General features: G+C 38.1%; 1 protein-coding gene across 1 annotated transcript in view; it reads right to left on the reverse strand.

Annotated features, from left to right (window-relative positions):
• The window catches only part of trpc5a (transient receptor potential cation channel, subfamily C, member 5a), a 64,593-nt gene that overhangs the window by 32,142 nt on the left and 14,761 nt on the right, over window positions 1-17,690 (reverse strand). The window lies entirely within an intron of this gene.

A 17,690-nucleotide genomic window follows, 5' to 3' on the forward strand; every position in this document is an offset into this window, starting at 1 on the left:
ACACGTCTGTAGCTGCTCTGTTGCTCAGGTTGCTTCCATTTACATCTCATTACAACTCATTGACTAATAAGGTTGGCATTACACCAAAGGCTGTTTGTCCCCGTCAGCCCTTCAGCTGCCCTCTGAGTCACAAGAAACAGCTGAGTCCTCTTTTCATTCCTTCTCTTCCGTCCTCCTATTGTGTATTACTTTTCCCTTTCCTCCTTTCTACTCTCTCTGTCTGCTGTCCTCTGACTTTACAAGAGCCACAATGCGTTTAATCTCCTGCTCTCCTGCCAAAATCATCTTTCTTTCTCTTTTCGGTCTTTACTTTCCTTCTTCCATCATCTCCTTTTTTTTTCTTTGTTGTTTCTTTCCCTCTTTCCTCATTTCGTTGTTCCCTCATGTCTGATTGTGGGTGATTAGTCCGGATTGTAAAGAAGTCTCATACTCTAAAAAGGCTTCCGAGACAGTAAGTTATCTAACACTGTGAGTTGTGTGTGTGTGTATGTGCATCTAAAAAGCGTGTTTTTCTTTTAAGCAAACAGCCTATTAAATAAATGGGGTAAATAAACGCCCAGCTCAATTTTGCACATCCACCTTCGCACAAGGACACAAAACTGTCATCAGCCAAACATTTACCTAAAAGCTTAAAGATGCAAACTGCCAAAACTGCTCAGGTCAGCAACTGACAGTGCCAATCAGACATGATCATCTGCTATGTTTTGACAGCTGAACATTTGGTGGTGGCTGCACATTTCCACACTTCCTTGTTTTCTTAAAAGTGTGGGCTTGTTTCATAAATAATTGAACCTGGCACATTTTATCTGGACTGTCCATAAGTGATTCTCAGTTGTCTGTGTGGGACTGTATCTTTGAATTTTCACCAGAACAACTTTAGACTTTCAGACAATAATTGTATGGACAAGATACATAATTATAAGTGCCACGGGAGCTCTCTATGGTACTGAACTTTACAGTGAGACAATACAGAATGGTTGCTATGTTAAAAATTATGGTAAATAATGTGTGATTGTACTGTTTTTCAGTGATTTTATCATTCTTTACTTTTTTAAATGTTGTATGTTGTATTTTTAAATATTGTACTGTATATTTTAATGAGTCTGGTTTACATTACATTACATTGATCCTGTGTATGTAGCCACACACGGGACAGATCGCCATTATTTAGTTTCCTATCCTATTTACCTGAATTTGGAGGAAGGGTATTTATTTCTAAATGTCAAATTTTAAACACAAAACATAATGGCATTAACGGCACTTAAATAAATGGGTAAAAGGTGAAAGAGCTGGTATTATGGAAAACAAGATAAAATGAGTTTTTGGGTAGATAAAGGTGATGGTCTGAACTCTGCTGTGCTGTAAAATATAAAAAAGTTCATTCAAATTTAAATCTGTTGAAACTGTGTCTGCTGTGACGTCAATCATGTAATTGGATATGTGAGTATAAACCCAAACCTGCCCGGCACTACTCTGAGCATAGAAAACATTTGTAGACAACCCTGTCTCCTAAAAAGTATGTTCCTCTGCAATTCAATTGCGAACATGTTTTAGTTTTTGTGGTGAATAGAATCATATTAAGGTCATACTAACGCAGTATACTTGTGAATGAATGAAACACTACATCCCTACAAATACATATTTGCGCTTGCAGTTATTATTTATTATATTGTTAGGTGACACAGTGGCTGAGGGTAGAGTTTGCACTGCAGTTAGGTGAGGAGCCAGGCAGGATGTTGGAAGTGAGCTTCACACAGCAACTATGTGATGAAGTCTTGAACATCACCATTCTGTTATGTAGCTAAAAGAAGACAAAATATCTGCACTAAAGCAAAGATTGCTGCCACCAGCTACATTTTAAAACATCTCCTATAGTTGCCACAACTGAGCTTGCTTTCCCATTGGTTGGAGGTGAATGTGGGGACCACACTCCAACCAGGAGCTTATGATTAATACTAATATGAATGTTAATGCCATTAGCTTTGTATTGACTGATATCCGGTCTTTTTGCAACCATTATAATGTTTAATTATTAATTCAATACATTATTATAAGTAAAAATGCCAAAAGAAAAGTCCCCCAGACATTCTTCTCAGACTAATAACCATCTTTGGGCTCCAGACTATGGATCAGACAACACAAAACCCCCATGTGAACCAGGACTCCAAGAAAATCACAACTGACATTCTTAATAATCTATTGATTGTCATGAGGAGCCACAATAAATCAAGAACATAATCATCGCATTAATCAAAAATGTAAACAATCATCAGCATGCAGCCCTTAACATAATTACATTTCAGTTGGGTTAGTTTGGTGTTGTGGTATCCTACTGGATGATTGGTTTACCATTTAGAATCAAGTCCTAGGTTTAAACTCAGTAGATGAGCTATGAGTGGTTGTCAGAAAGTAAGTAAAACATTTTAAAGGGAGCATTCTTTAGTGCACAAATGACTGTATAGTTGTTAAACCATGGACAATAAAGACGGATGCTCCTGTCTTACTCTACTACCTGCTGCACATAAATCATATGCATAATGTAAATAGTGTTTGCATGTGAGGTCTGTATGTGCCAGAGTAAAGGTCCATATACAGTGCATGATAACAGAGGTATTGCAGGTTTATTGGATGTAAAACTGTAAGTAAGGTATTAAAAAACTGCTCTAATCGTTTTAGGTGGTGTCAGGTGAAGTTCAATGAATCTCTGTGGTGTAAGGATTTTAGAAAATACAGACATAGCGTTGTCTGTCCGGAAAACATAAACAAGTCATTTTTACACACACACATTTTTTTCTGTGGTAGTCAGTGTGAGGACAGTCATTAATATAATGCATTTCCTAGCCACCAACTAACACGTAGGCCATGTTAATCTACTCTGTTCAATTGTTCATTTCTAATTTATCACGTGTTCTGCCTTATCCTAAACTTTACCCTAAAACCTAGTCTTCACCCTAAAATTGCTCTTTAAACATCCTTCCAATTGTGAGGACCGGCCAAAATGTAATCATTTGTAAAAATGTCCTCACTCCAATGGTTAAAAATTCACGCTGGTTCTCACAATGATAGCTACACAAACACACACACACACACACACACACACAGCCCCCTCTTACTCTGTCAGCTACCGAGCACGTTGTGTGGTTTGTGCAAATGTGCATGTGCCTTTTGGTGTGTGTGTGTGTGTTTATATTTTTGTCTCTTCCTTCTTGATTCCTCATCCTATCTTCCTTGTTAACCCGTTTCTCCTTCCCGCTCTATCACCGTCTTCATCCTCTTGGTTTTTGCTTTCTCTCCGTTGACCTTCCTCCTGTTTCTTCTCTTCCAATTTTGTCTTACCCGCTTTCTTGCCTGTTTCCCCTATCATCCTGGTCTTCCTCCCATCCCCTTTTCCTAATGCTCTTCTCCCCCCATTCAGTCTACTCAATTTGCATTTCCTCATCGCTCCTTTTATTCTCTCCAGCTTTCATGCATGTATTTTCCGTCCTCCTTCCTTCTTATTTACCTGTTTGTCTTTCCTCTCTGTTTCCTTTTTCTTGTCCTCTAAGTAATTTTCTCTCTGCTTTTTGCTATCGTTCTCCCTCTTCCTCTGCTCCACCTCTCTCTCTATATACCTCGCTCAGCTCCAGTTTGGTTTCTTGTTGCTATGGCAGCAGTATGCTAATGAGGGAGTTGATCTACGGGCTTCACTAAAGTACAGCAGTCTCCTCCTTTCTCTCCTTTTCTGTTTCAGTCTTGAGTTCACTGAGCTTCAGTTGGCAAACATACCCGACATAGTTTACTAGCTAGACAAAAACACTAGATGCTGATGTTCAGAACAGTTTCCCACCATATCAGGTTGGGAAGGAGGAAACAAAACCACAAGCTAAGACAGCAGAGTAAGCAGATCGGAGAAATACCTGTGGGTTTTTTTATGTTATGAAGAAATATAGGATAAAGTCAGACATTAATGGTGTGTCATGTATATATTATTAAGTGACCACTTTAACCAGGAACCATGAATCATCTTAAATTGCATAACACATGAGTGAAATCTGGGGCGGTGGGTGGTGCGTTTCATCATCACTGGTCAATGAGTACCAGCCAGCTTCAGCAAGAGTAGCATGACAAATATATGGTATGTATCCAGGCAGCAGAGGCCAGTTGATCTGGGTGACATGACTGACGTCATCTTCCTGTCTGAACTGATAGACTGAGCTTTATATTTTATCAGCATGAAAAATTACATAAGAACTGATTCACCAATACAGGAAATGAGAAAAAAAGAACAAAAATAAGTGCAGAAAAACTACCAACACACACATGCTGCCTGAATGGTTTCAAGAATATAAAAATCATGTGAATTATTCTATTCCTCCACAGTCAGCAGGTCTTAACCCTTAATTTGTTTTGACGTAAGTGAAATAAGTTTTTAAAATTCTTGTTCTTTGCATGACAATGACAGAAAAGGAAAAACCCTTAATGAGACACGAACGCTAATCTCTGTGTCTCCTTTCGGCTTCTCTCTTATCTGAGGGAGTTGCCACAGCAGATCCTGGTCTGCACATTTATTTGGCACAGGTTTTCCGCCAGATGCCCTTCCTGACGCAACCCTGGACGGGATGGGGTCAGTGTTTTGCCTAGGGACACTTTGACAGACGTCCAGTTGGAGTCAGGCTGCAAACCACTGACCCTAGGGTGAATGCTATAGTATAGATCATATTTTATTTTTTAAGTATTCCTGATTTTAAATAAAAAAAACGCATGTTGTATGTGTGAGGCTGCATTGCTGTATGTGTCTGTCACCATTTAAATGTCCTCCTTGTCTCTCTTCATGCGCCTTGTTTGTAGTAAGGAATAGAAAAGTGCCACTGCACCACCATGGTAAATTTCCAGTCCATCTTAAATTGATTACCACAGTCTGTCTCTTGCACCTCTCCTCTCTGTGTCCCCTCTCTCTACCAACAGGCCAGGTCAGTGGTGTGAAAACTGCAGAGGATAAAGTCTTAAACTTAATCTCAGAGTGCCTGCAGCACAGAAACGGCACTCTTTCATGCTAATCCAATAGTGGCTTTACATAACACACACGCACACATTTTTGTATGGCAGTCATTGTGAGGACACTCATTGACATAACACTTTCCCTAGTCCCCTATTGTCCATAGACCATGCTAATCTACGCTGTAACTGACCCACCATAACTTTATCCTAACCCTAACCGAAACCTCATTCATTCCCTAAAACCTATTCTTCACTCCAAAATTGCTCTTTAAACACCTTTCTCATTATGAGGACTGGCTAAAATGTCCTCACTTTGTAAAAATGTTCTCAGTACAATGATTAAAAATTCAAGCTGATCCTCACAATGATATCCACACAAACACACACACACATCGTTCAGGGCATAAAATAGATGTCTGACAAAGACTTGAAGAGATGTTTTTCTAAATTGACGCCTTAATTTAACAAGTAATAGGTTTGTTTACTACATTTACTACATTTCAGCGGAAATAATACTTATTTAATATCCACAGTATTATCAGCTGCAATATGATAAAATAAAGTGATAAAAACGTGAATGCATAAAAATGTACAATCCATTAAGTGACATTTTGACATTTTGTTTGATTGCAGAGCTCCTCTGAAGACAACAGTCTTGTTTGTCAAGATTTCATTGCTGCTCTTCTTTCATAAAACAGTACACACAGCCTAAAAACTCACTCACACCCACGCAGTGACACATGCACCCACAACAATAAAAAACAATAACAAAAACTAGGACAAGATATAACATGAAATCAGAAGTGCTCAGCGCCCACTGAGTTGCAAGTAACATTTAAAAATCAGCCTCCATACAGGAATGAATCAAAGAGACAAGTGATGATGGGAAAGGATAAGTTGCTTTCAACTGAAAGAGACTCACTCACTCATGTTAAATAAGTATTGCTTAAGATGTCCTGGAGTCATCATTGGTGACCTACCTTTCATCTCTATTCACACTCTGCTGGACAAAATGACAATCATGAGGACACAGACACGGAAAAAATAAGTATTTTGTAGTTACTAATTAACTACTCCAGAGAACTGGAACAGACAGGGAAATTAGCCAAGTGGAAAACCTGACTCTCCAAAAAGGCCCCCAACCCCCTTTTATTAAGCTCTAAGAAGAGGCATCCGATGACTCATGTTAACCTACTGAATGAAGCAGCAGACTGGAGAGGTGTGAGATGAATAGGCTTTTACTTTACATTTGCATTTCCGCTGTTGCAGCAACATACAGGGCGGAAATGTTCAGAAAGCAGGTTAGGTTGTTGGATGCAAAAAACCCCAGAAATTTAGCTTTTTCCATCATTAAAATGTGTAAGTGACTAACGTTTTGTCAAATGTATGAGTGTATGCAAACAGGACTTAGTGGGACAGACCTGTGGTCAGTGATTGCTGCTTGGCTATCACCTCTCAAAAGACACATCACCACCCAGCAGCCCTGCAGGCGCTGAGATTTTCTTTGCAGAGCATTTGTGGGGACAGAGCCTGTACAACAAGCACCAGCACCCTACTGTAGATCAGGGGTGGCCAATACTGGTCCTTGAGGGCCACTGCCCTGCTTGTTTGCCAACTATCCCTACCCCAATGCTGATTACCTGGATCAGGTGTGTTCAGCCTATCAGAAGTTGTGTGCAATCATGGGTGGAAAACAAGCAGGACTGTGGCCCTCAGGGAGCAGGATAGCCACCACTTCTGTACATGATCATCCATAATTGATTCCATGTGACTTTGCTGCCTGAACTGCTTGAATGTGAATGTGCTGAGTTTTCCAGTTCAGTGTCATTGTCCTCTACACTCTCCTGCTTTTAACATTAAAACTGCAATCTGCTGCTCAATGCTACTTTCTACATAATTCAGTTTCTGAGCAATCTGCTTTGACCACTAAACTAAGAAATATGCTAACCGTAGCTAAGCTTTGTAGACTTAATTCAATTACTGTGCAGTCTGATGTAATCTACCCTCACCACTAAACAAAGCAACGCTCTAACCAAAAACGATGCTAACACTAATTCAATCATCTGTTCACATGCTTGTGATTTATATGCAAATATAGAAAGTCCTTGTGTGTGTGTGCTCTGAGGAGTACATTCACTTGTTCACTTCTTCATATTTCATCTGTCATACTCTGTCTTCGTTCGGTTAATCCTGCCGATCTGTTGCTCACTCTTGTCTTCTTAGTCTGTCATAAACACCTTTTCATTCCTGTTTTCTTCTTTATATTTTGTCTTTTTCTCTCTTTTGTCACTTTCCATTACTTCCTTTGCCTTTCTGTATCTCCCTGTCTGACTTTTCTCTCCACCCACTTCTTTTACTTTGGTTGATTTCACTCTTCCTCCACCACTTAATTCAATTTAATTCAACTCACTTAAGCAATGAATCACACTGGTATGGCATTTAAATTCAAGACAGATTAAATATATGCATGTTACTGTTACGAATTAAAGATAAAGGCTGACAAAAAGACAGAAGAATTGTGCATTAGAAAAACAAACAGAGCTTCCACTTTCGATTTCAGTCTGTCCACTAGATTTCATGAACAGAGTACAGTTTATCAGTTTATCTCAAAGGAATTGAATGGAACACACACCAGGGCTCCACATAAAACGAGAAAAAAAATCTTTGTGAGCAGACAATGTCATGTTGGAACAAGAAGGGCCCATCCTAAAACTGTTGCCACAAAGTAGGAGGAACACTGCTGCCTTCAATATAATAGTGCTTTAGGATTAAGTGTAGCCGTCACCAAAACTAAAGTGTCTAAGCCAAACCTTAGAGACCGTTAAAACCCAGAGCAAAAGTACTCAAAATCATGTGGACTAGTTAATATTAAGAATTGTAGATACAGTGAGACACATTCATATGCAGAGAAACAAGGAGGGAAAGCAGATCTCTTTTTGCCTCACTTGATCCTCCCCCATTTTTGCATACAAAATCTTACAGATGCTTCCTGCGGTGCTCTATTCTCTTCAGTCTTTACTGATCAGATTAGTAACACGTTGTATAGATTTATGTGTGTGTACAATACAAGCCTTGAGCATTTGAGGAACGTCAATCAACACAAACAATTTATGAAGGTAAGACAGAGGCTACAAAAACAGTTAGAGACCACTGCAGATGTAGGTAGGTGTGTGTGTGTGTGTGTGTGTGTGATTTGTTCTAATTGAGGACAAGTGTTGATAGGTTAATTAAAGCAATGATTTATTTGGATGTGGTGAATAAAACATGAATGAAGGTCAATATATTATTCAGTTGCCGCTACAGATTATTTAGCCACACACATGAATGCAAACAAAGATGGTCTTGAGTAGACACATACACACACACACAGTCCATTTATTATGGAAACTGTTAATGTATAATTTATCAGGACTGCAGGTATCACAGGCCGGTTAAATGATTCAAACACACACAAACACAGAGCATGTACAGACACGCACATACTGTATATCGGCCCTGCTCTCTCTGTCATACAAACATTCACTGGGGTTTTAATGTGCTTTATATTAAGGTTGAATGATTAAAATAAGCAAAAGATTTTCAAACTCCCTGCAGATTCTGGGACATTGATTTCCAAATTGAATGCAAAATTTACTTCTGAAAAGAGGAGTTTGGACCACTGAACAAATAGCTTCTCAGTACTCTACAAAGAACAACATCAACCTAGGCGAATAAATCAAGTTTCAGTCGGTTCTACCTTGTGTTTAAACTCAGATCTATTGAGAAAGTTATCCATGCTCTTTATCGCATCTCCAACTGGTTGAAAATCCTGCTGCAAGAGTGTTTAGGTCCAAATAAATAGTGACCCCTTTCTGCTTATCTGCTCCAAAACTGTGCACCATTTGTATAGGTGCTATATATGTAAATAAAGTTGCAAAAAAGAAAGGCTGAATGACTAGAAGAAACAGAGATCAGGAGAAGATTCAGGCAAGAAGCCCCAGGTGAGGAAAAGTTATGGTAAATGGTCTACACTTATATAGCGCTTTTCTCCCTAACTGGTACTCAAAGCGCTTTACACTGCATCTCATTCACCCATTCACACACACAAGCCCACACACACTCACACACTGATGGCAGAGCTGCTATGCAGCTGATCTGACTCACCGGGGGCAACTTGGGGTTCAGTATCTTGTTCTCTTCAGGAATCGAACCACCTATGACTGGTAGTTACGGTTTTTACAGTTTAAGACCTTACAAAATATAACTGTATACAGAGTTATATAGAAAACCTAACAACCCCACTTGAGCAGCACTAGGAGACAGTGGAGATGAAAAACTTAAAAACTTTAATGGAAGAAACCTCCAGCAGAACCAGGTACAGGGTGGGGGGGCATCTGCCTCGACTGGTTGGGGTGAATGAAGAGTTTACACCAAGTGAGTGAAAAAGGCACAGATTATAAAGTTAACTCAGTATGTGTGTGCACCTAAAGGACTAGGTTCACCAAAATCACATGTGTAAACCAGGTACTGCTCGCCTAAATAAAATCCTCTGAATCACAGCCCACATCAACAGTTTAAAAAAAAACATTTTTTTTTTATTATTACTCAAGTCAAAAGAAATTGGCACTTCAGTTTGATTGTCAGGCTAAATGATCCCTGTATGGATTTTCATTTGTGCTTCTTTGAACACTGCAAAATGACATTTAAAAAGGAGCAACGTGGTTAAATCCAAGCATGCACCTCAGTCAACGCATCTGTGTAGGTGGAAACCTCAGTGAACAGTATCTAATTAGAACTGAAAAGATTAATTGAATAAACAATTAGTCAAGAGTTAATTGCTGTTACAATGGACTGAGCATGTAGGTCATTTTTCAGACAAAAAGTGCCAGCTTCTCAATTTCCTGCTTTTCTTCGCCTAATGTGACAATAAACTGAAAATCCTTGAGTTTTATTCGGCTGGTTGAACAAACTTAGCATTTTAAAGTGTCACAATGGGTTCCTGTTATTTTATTTTTCACCATTTACAAAAATTGTAAGGACCAGATTATTCTATAATGAATAAGGAAACTAACACGTAACTTAATGTTTTTGCCTAAGATGTTTAGTGACCATTCAGTTCATGCTGATATTTGCAGGTGATTGAAAATACTGTCACATATTCAGATATTCTCTATGAACTTTTTTTCCCATTCTGTTGCTGTTGCTTGTGGATTTTGTACCTTTCCTGCCATGCATATTTCACTTGCTCTGCTTTTGGGAGTGTTGCTTTTCTCTTCATTTCCTGTCTGTCATTCCTCAAAATAACTCCATCTACTCCCACTCTTTCAATATGACTTTTTCTCTCCCTCACATCTCTTCTTGATTGCTGTCATTTATCAAAATGTTGCACAAATCTCTTCCAAACTTTTTGTTTGCAGCTTTTCCTCAGCCCTTTTCTTTTTTCATTCCAATCTCCTTTAACTTTTTTTGTTCCTCAACTTCTTACTGTCTGTACTCATTTATTTTCATTCTCTCTCTTCCTCGTTTTTTTTTTCTTCCACAAACCTTAAATCTGTTTCTCCATCTTTTCCATATGCAGGATACTTGTCAAAAACAAGACAGACAGAAATGTAAAAAAAGGAAGAGAACAAACCGGTTAAGATATATTCCACCGCCCCGCTTTATCTGACTCACTCGTTCTTTTGCTGACTCTATTTCTGTGCCTGGTTTCCTCTGTTCCACCTCTACACCTCACCCTTGTTTTGTTTCTTCTCTTGCTGTTCATGTCTGTCTTTCGCTCTATCCCTCTTTCATCCTCATATACTGCTGCCTCCTATGGGTTTTATTATTTGTTCTCTCTATGTTGCTGCGTTACATCAAAAGAAATCTAAACATTTAAAATGTCACATAAAGCTGAGTTTCATCAGTGTGGCTGTAGCAACGAAAAGACACTCTGAATGCGAGAAATACAGTAAACACATCAGCAAAGAAAAAACTGTTCCAGGTATAGTTCGGGGAAAACTCTTTACTATTGACTAATGGTTGAATTTTATGCATTTCTTTTTTGAAGAAAGCAAATAAAAAATATATTAAATATATGCTGTGCATCTAACCTAACCTAGTGCAGGCGAACATGGTAATAGTGTAGTGAGACCACATTGTTTTATCCACTAACGATGCTAAATGATAATACTTTGTTTACGTCTGAATGCACGCTTTAGATGTTTCTGTTTATCATCAGTATTTCAATGACGGTTCAACAGTTCTTAGGTTTGATTTATTTACATATGGAGCATACAAATAGCAAAACAAATGTACTTGTTTCTGTCACATGATGTGCCCTAATATTTTTGCCTAAAAAACAAAGCAAAACAAAGCAAAACAAACTAATAACTGAGTTTAAAGCCTGGATGCTAAAAAGTATCAAAAGGATTAGAAAGTTTTTTCACAGAGGGAATTAGATATAATACAAATTTAGCTTTTTACTGTCAATAAATAAGATACTGTAATGAAGGACCGGCTCTTAACCGAGCCATGGTGGTGACTTTATGTGCAGCTCCTCAGCTCCAGGTGAGTAGCTGACTCTGATTATTACAGACAATGCATTTAATGACAATGCATTTAATATTTTAAGCTGTAACATAATATTTTTAAAGAATGCTGATATTGAGAGAGTTTTATTAATCAGTATATCATAAACAGAAACCCAGCATCACTCTGCAGCAACAACAGAGAAAAGTGAAAAATCATTCCTGTTTTAGAAAGCCCCCAAGCATTCCCGCTCTGTCTGTCAGCAGTGCTGAGTAACATGATGAGGGAAATTTGATTCATGGTTTATTATTTAACATCAATTTGTTCTCTTTCAATCTATTACTTGCTCACTTTCTTCCCTTCTTTTCTCTCCGGATCTGGCTTCATCGTATCTCTTCCAATGACATTTAGTTTCTGAACTATGAATAAAATGTAACACATTCTTTTTGGCAATATCGCAAACAAACATGAGTGAGCTCACCATTACACCATCACACCCTGTGGCAATTTCACCTTGTGTGTTTACGTGAGAAGAATTTAAAACAGGGCAGGAGTTTCCCCTGGGAGATTCAGTTTCACTCAATAAAACTATATTCAGTGCAGTGTGTTTGTCAGTGTGCATCCATGTCAGCTTGTGTGTATGTGTGCAGCAGCGCGTGAAAGCATGCACGTGTTTATCTTGTCACTGCACTCTCTCCTCAACACTCATAAACGCAGATGATCCATGTAAAATTCACATTTAAATGGTGAATTTAATTATTAAAGTTGTTTGAAGTGGATGGCATTGATGTTCAGGCTCAGTACATATAATCTTAGCATGATTAAAACAGTGCGGTCCAATAGGAATTAAATCGATTTTTTAAATTGTGGAAGGAACCTAAGTCATATTAATGTCCAAAGTCTTTACTCAAATAACCTGTGCAAATATATCTAGCTGAAACATGCAGATACATCTTTAGTAATTTTCCTGAAACCGCTGGGTGTTTCAGACTTTTGCTGCTACAAATTCACACTAAATGAGATTTAAAGCTGACCTGAGTCGCTGATACCCATTTTCCACCAAGACAGTTCCAGGGCTAGTTTATAGTCAGAACCTAATTTCCTACATATTTTTTCACTTTCGACACACATAGAACAGGCTCTCAAGAATCTAGTTCCAGAGTAGCACCAAGTCTTTGCTGGTCTTGGGCTGGGTTATCATGACCATAACTGTAATGCTGTTGTGAAGATAAAAATCAGTGAATTATTTATTAGATTTGTGTATATACAGTGTGATTGATAAAACATAGTTTGTTTTTGTTAGCAAGCTAAAGAATAAAGTTGACAAAGGCTAACATTAATATCCTACATTAAGTTTCAGTAAGAATGAAAATGTATCAAACATTCATTGTACATAGCAATTACAACAAGCAGCCCAAATGAGTTGGGTACGTCATGTTTGGATAGCAGCGCAAGCTTGTAAAGTCATGCACAACAACTGAATTTTAATGCTTGCGTTACCTTTCCGTGAGAGCAGAGTTACAGTTACAAGAAAAAGTATGTGAATGGATCTATTGGAATCTTTTGGTACTTTGTCATAAAATGTGTCATTTAAATCAAAATATATAAAATATACAGTAATGTGCCTAAAATAATAACACAAAAGAAATTTGTCTTTTTTTTCGATTGTTTTCATGTTTTTATTGAGAACAACCATAAAAATCTCACAGTGCAGGAGGAAAAAGTATGTGAACCCTGTCAATAATAACCTTCAAAAAGCTAATTGGAGTCAGGTGTTAGTATACCTAAAAGAACATTTGTTTGGAGGTGCAGACTAAAGCTACTTTGACTTTGACAAAAACCACTCTAACTTTGAGTTTGAATATGCTAATGTTAGCCATGCCTCACCACAAGGAGCTTTCAGAGGATCTACGACCAACAATTGTTAATTTACATAAAGCTGGAAAGGGTTATGTGATGTCAAAGACTTTAAAAATTCACCAGTTTACAGTCAAACAATCTACAAATGGAGACACTTTGTGACTGTGGCTACTCTACCAAGAAGTGAGCAACCAGTCAAAATTACCCCAAGAGCACAACAAACACTCATTATTGAGGTAAAGAAACAACCCTGAGAGACAGCCAAAGATTTAAAGGCATCACTGGAACTGGCTAACATCTGTTTTCATGAGTCTACAGTAAGTGAAACATTGAACAGGCAGGGTGTCTATGACAGGACAACATGAAGAAGCTGCTGCTTAGTAAAAATTGCTGCTTTTAATGTCTTTTGTCCAACCAACAGCGTAAAATCCACAGATAATCAGTTTACAATGAAAGAGGCCCAAAAAAACTTCACAGATTTGAGATGTTTTTTAAATGAATCATTTGCTTAATAAATGAATCACTGAATTCATTTTTTATGTCAAAATGTTTCCAAAATACATAAGCTTCCTTTGCTGCATATTTGATTAAGCTCTTTTTTTTTGTAAATTTTTTAAATGTCTTCAATCCATTAAGAGCTTTCAGGTAAATATCTTAAACCTGTTCACGATTTCCCCCATCACATTTATAAATCAGAATTAGCCAGGAGGCACTGCAAAGTTGATGTGAAGGGTATCTGCCACTTTCCTTTACCTCTCTGCCAGCCATTTGTACATAGTTCATTGCTCCCTGTGTGTCAAACAGTCAATCAGAGTTTATTTTGGGTTTATTCGGTCTCAGCATCAGGGGTAACCTGTGGTTGTGTGACTGTGTGTAATTTACCCATTAAGCTGAAACCACTGGGCCGAAACCAAAAGTTACTTTGTGGAGGATAGAGGTAGGAAAAAGAGGAGAGGAAAGGTGACTTCTGGTTGAGACACCACTAGATTCTTGGTCACTTTATTTTTTTATCATTATGCAGATATTTCAGACAGCCAATTCTAGGAAACTTCTACTGTAGGTAACCTGGTGGTTACAAACTACTTCCATTCAGCAAATAATGAGGTCTTATCACAATTACTGGACTGAGATCTGGAAAGAGTGGGGAGAAGATGTTCAAATGGATACATGCAAATGAAGAAAACATTCTCCAGTACTTCAAGACGAGGAGTGTGATCTACACACCCCTCAATCTGCCGATGATTTTATCTCGTCTTTATTTATCATGATGTGCTGAACAGACACTTAACCATATTTTTTGTTGACAAAATTAACACTTTTATTTATGACTTCATATAATGCCTTTTATCAGTAACTCAATAACACAGATTTGGCAGCCTAAACTTTTTTAACTCTTGGCTGAACCCCTATTCCACTGCAGGTCTATCGCCTGACTTGAACTCCTTTATTTTAATAAAACTGGAAATAATGAAGCATTGTTAAACTTTTGACCAGTATTTGTTAGTGTTTCCTTTCACAACATACAACAAAGCTGGAAATATGTGTATGAGATCAAGTAAAATATCTTCATCAAACAAGGGAACAGTGTCAAAACACGCAATGTTAATTGCATTTTTCTAAAAAAAATGCATGACTGTTTACAGTACATGTGGGAATGCATGTGACCAAATTTATGTAAGCAGAATAACGTGTGTCTGTATGAAGGAGACAGCAAACAGTGCTTTTCTAGTGGAATAATGCAGAGACAACAAAGGATATGCAGGTCTCAGTTTCCTGCCATAAACACACACACAGTCACGGCATTATGTAATTTGCTCTAAAAGCCCAGTGTTGGTGAAACATTGCAGCAGCACTTAGTGTGTGACACCTCGACCTCTTTCATACAGAATATACACACCAACACATGCAAAATGACATTGACACACACATATCAGCCAGCAAATAAATGAATAAATCAAAGAGCTAAAAGGAGGTTATCCAGAGTGACAAACACACCAAAGGAGATGCAAAACAGAGACATGAAAAGGGTGAAAGCAAAATGAACAACATGGCAGGAAAAAGTAGAGAACAGGAGAAAGAGAAGTGAACATGGATAACAAAAGATAAAAGAAAGAATGAGAAAATAGGAACAGAGAAGAGAAGATGTAATAATAAGTATTAGAAAAACTGAAGGATGGAGATAGAAAGTTGGGAAGAGACAACAAAGGATGTAGCAGAAAAGAGAGGAGGGAAAAAGGCTGCAATACATGGAAGGCTTACGCAACTGCACTGATGGTGTTCATCAACGCTCTCCTGTGACTGCACACGTGTATACACCCAAACACACAAGTTAAAAAGACAAAGTATCATAAACACAAAACAACAGGGTGACAGGACATATACCTACAAACTCACACACATGTGCATGCGAAGAAACATGTGCATGTTCACTTGCCAATACACACACATACAAAAAAAAGAGCTAATACAAACACACACACACACACACACACACACCCACGGCATCTGGTGAGGCTAATGTGGCATCTGTTTTGTTTGTCTAGGTGTATGTCAACATCTGTTTTTGTCATGGGGTCCAGAAGACCTTTCTTAACACGCGTTTTCTTGTGTCTCTCTCTTTTTTCTTTTTTTTTTTTTGAGACATGCAAAGGCAAATGTAAAACCAAATGATGAAATTCTCTTGCATTTTCATTTCATGTATTGCCCATGAGTGTAATAATAACATTGTGTAACACTGTGTGACATCACACTGTCGCTGTAATGACAGAATTAGAGTACATGTTATTTAGCCTTGCTTAAGGTGCTAACTAATAAACTGTATGTCTGTCATAGTTTGTCACAGCTTTAAACCTGCCAGCCTTGTGTTTTAATGATGTGTAAAATTATGTGCTGCTGTTGTCAACCTGTCCCCAGCATCAAAAAGCTGTACGGTCTTCAATTCTACCTACCTAAAAGGATTAAGAGAACACAGGTCACCAAGAAAACACTGTCCCTTACTGAACTTACTGCTTTTTCTTTCCTTTACAGTGGGATTTCTTTTTCTTCTGTTGATGGCAGATAGCTGGTTAGTTTTAAATGAAGCATTCATTTGTTTTTGTTTAAGGCAATTACACAAAGGATTCACTGAAGAATGGGCAGACATGGAATATTTATTTGTAAATACAGAAAGAACTCTCTTTTATGCCTCTCTGTAACCCATCCTCTTCATCATTTCTACTGTTCCTTTTTTCTTGCTTTTTGTCATTCTAATACCCACCCACCCATTTTATCTCGCTACATCTTTTCATTGTTGCTCTCCTTCTTGCACTTTTTCCTTCTGAAGTTATTTCAAAGTTGGCAGGAAAACAGAGCAAAGTAACGTACAGCTGGTCACTAAAACAAATCTTCTCAAGTCTTCTCTCTTGCGCTCCCTCCATCCTACCTTCTCTCTCTGACAACTGAAAAAAACATATTTTTGTTTACATCTGTCACTCTTTTCTAAAATTCATTAACTCCCCTGCTCTCCTAGATATGGCTGATTTCTGCTGACAGCTGTCTCTGTCTCTCTCATTGCATGCCCTCCCCCTCCCTCTCCATTCGTCTTTCACTTCTTCTTCCCTGCATCGGTTTCTGTCAGTTCAGTGACTTTTATTGGTACAAATGCTTAAGGGAGACAATACTGCCAAACCAGAGTCACATTTGTCAGGACATCTGTAGTCTGCAGATTTTAATGCTACCAGGATTTGGTGCACATACAAAAAGACAAAAACTGTGCATGAAAGAGTGTTGAAATTAAGGACACTATTTGCTTTGAGGATTAACTGTTATACATAGCTCCGAACCTTAAATGGGAATCAATTATTTTACATTCAGTCATTTGGCAGATGCTTTTATCCAAAGCGACTCACAAGTGGTCAGTGGTCTTGCCTAAGGACCCCTACTGGAGGTAAACCATAGCTGGCATTCGAAACACAGTCTCCTACAAGGCTCCTACCACTACGCTGTCTAGCTACAAATATAGTGCAAAAGTACCTACTGAACTGTGTCTAAATTATTTTAAGGTAGTTATTCTGTACAGGTAGTACAATTAAAACAATAACAAAACACCAATACATTTAGGAAGCAGCCCTATTTTATTAAATGAACAAAGGAGGGGAAGAACCTTGGGACATTTACAACATCCAGCAACAACTGGGCCTAACAATAAGAATTTCCTGTAATACCATAAACAGTTATATACACATTCACTGATATTTCCACCTTGAAAACATGAAAAATGTCAACCTGTGCTGACCAGTTCTCCCATTCACACTCTGTCTGCATCAGTGGCAGATATAAGGTAACATACATATTTTCTATTACAGCTCTCTTCATCTTCACCACTT

Source organism: Anabas testudineus, chromosome 18 (assembly GCF_900324465.2).
Source record: "Anabas testudineus chromosome 18, fAnaTes1.2, whole genome shotgun sequence".
Classification (NCBI taxonomy): domain Eukaryota; kingdom Metazoa; phylum Chordata; class Actinopteri; order Anabantiformes; family Anabantidae; genus Anabas; species Anabas testudineus.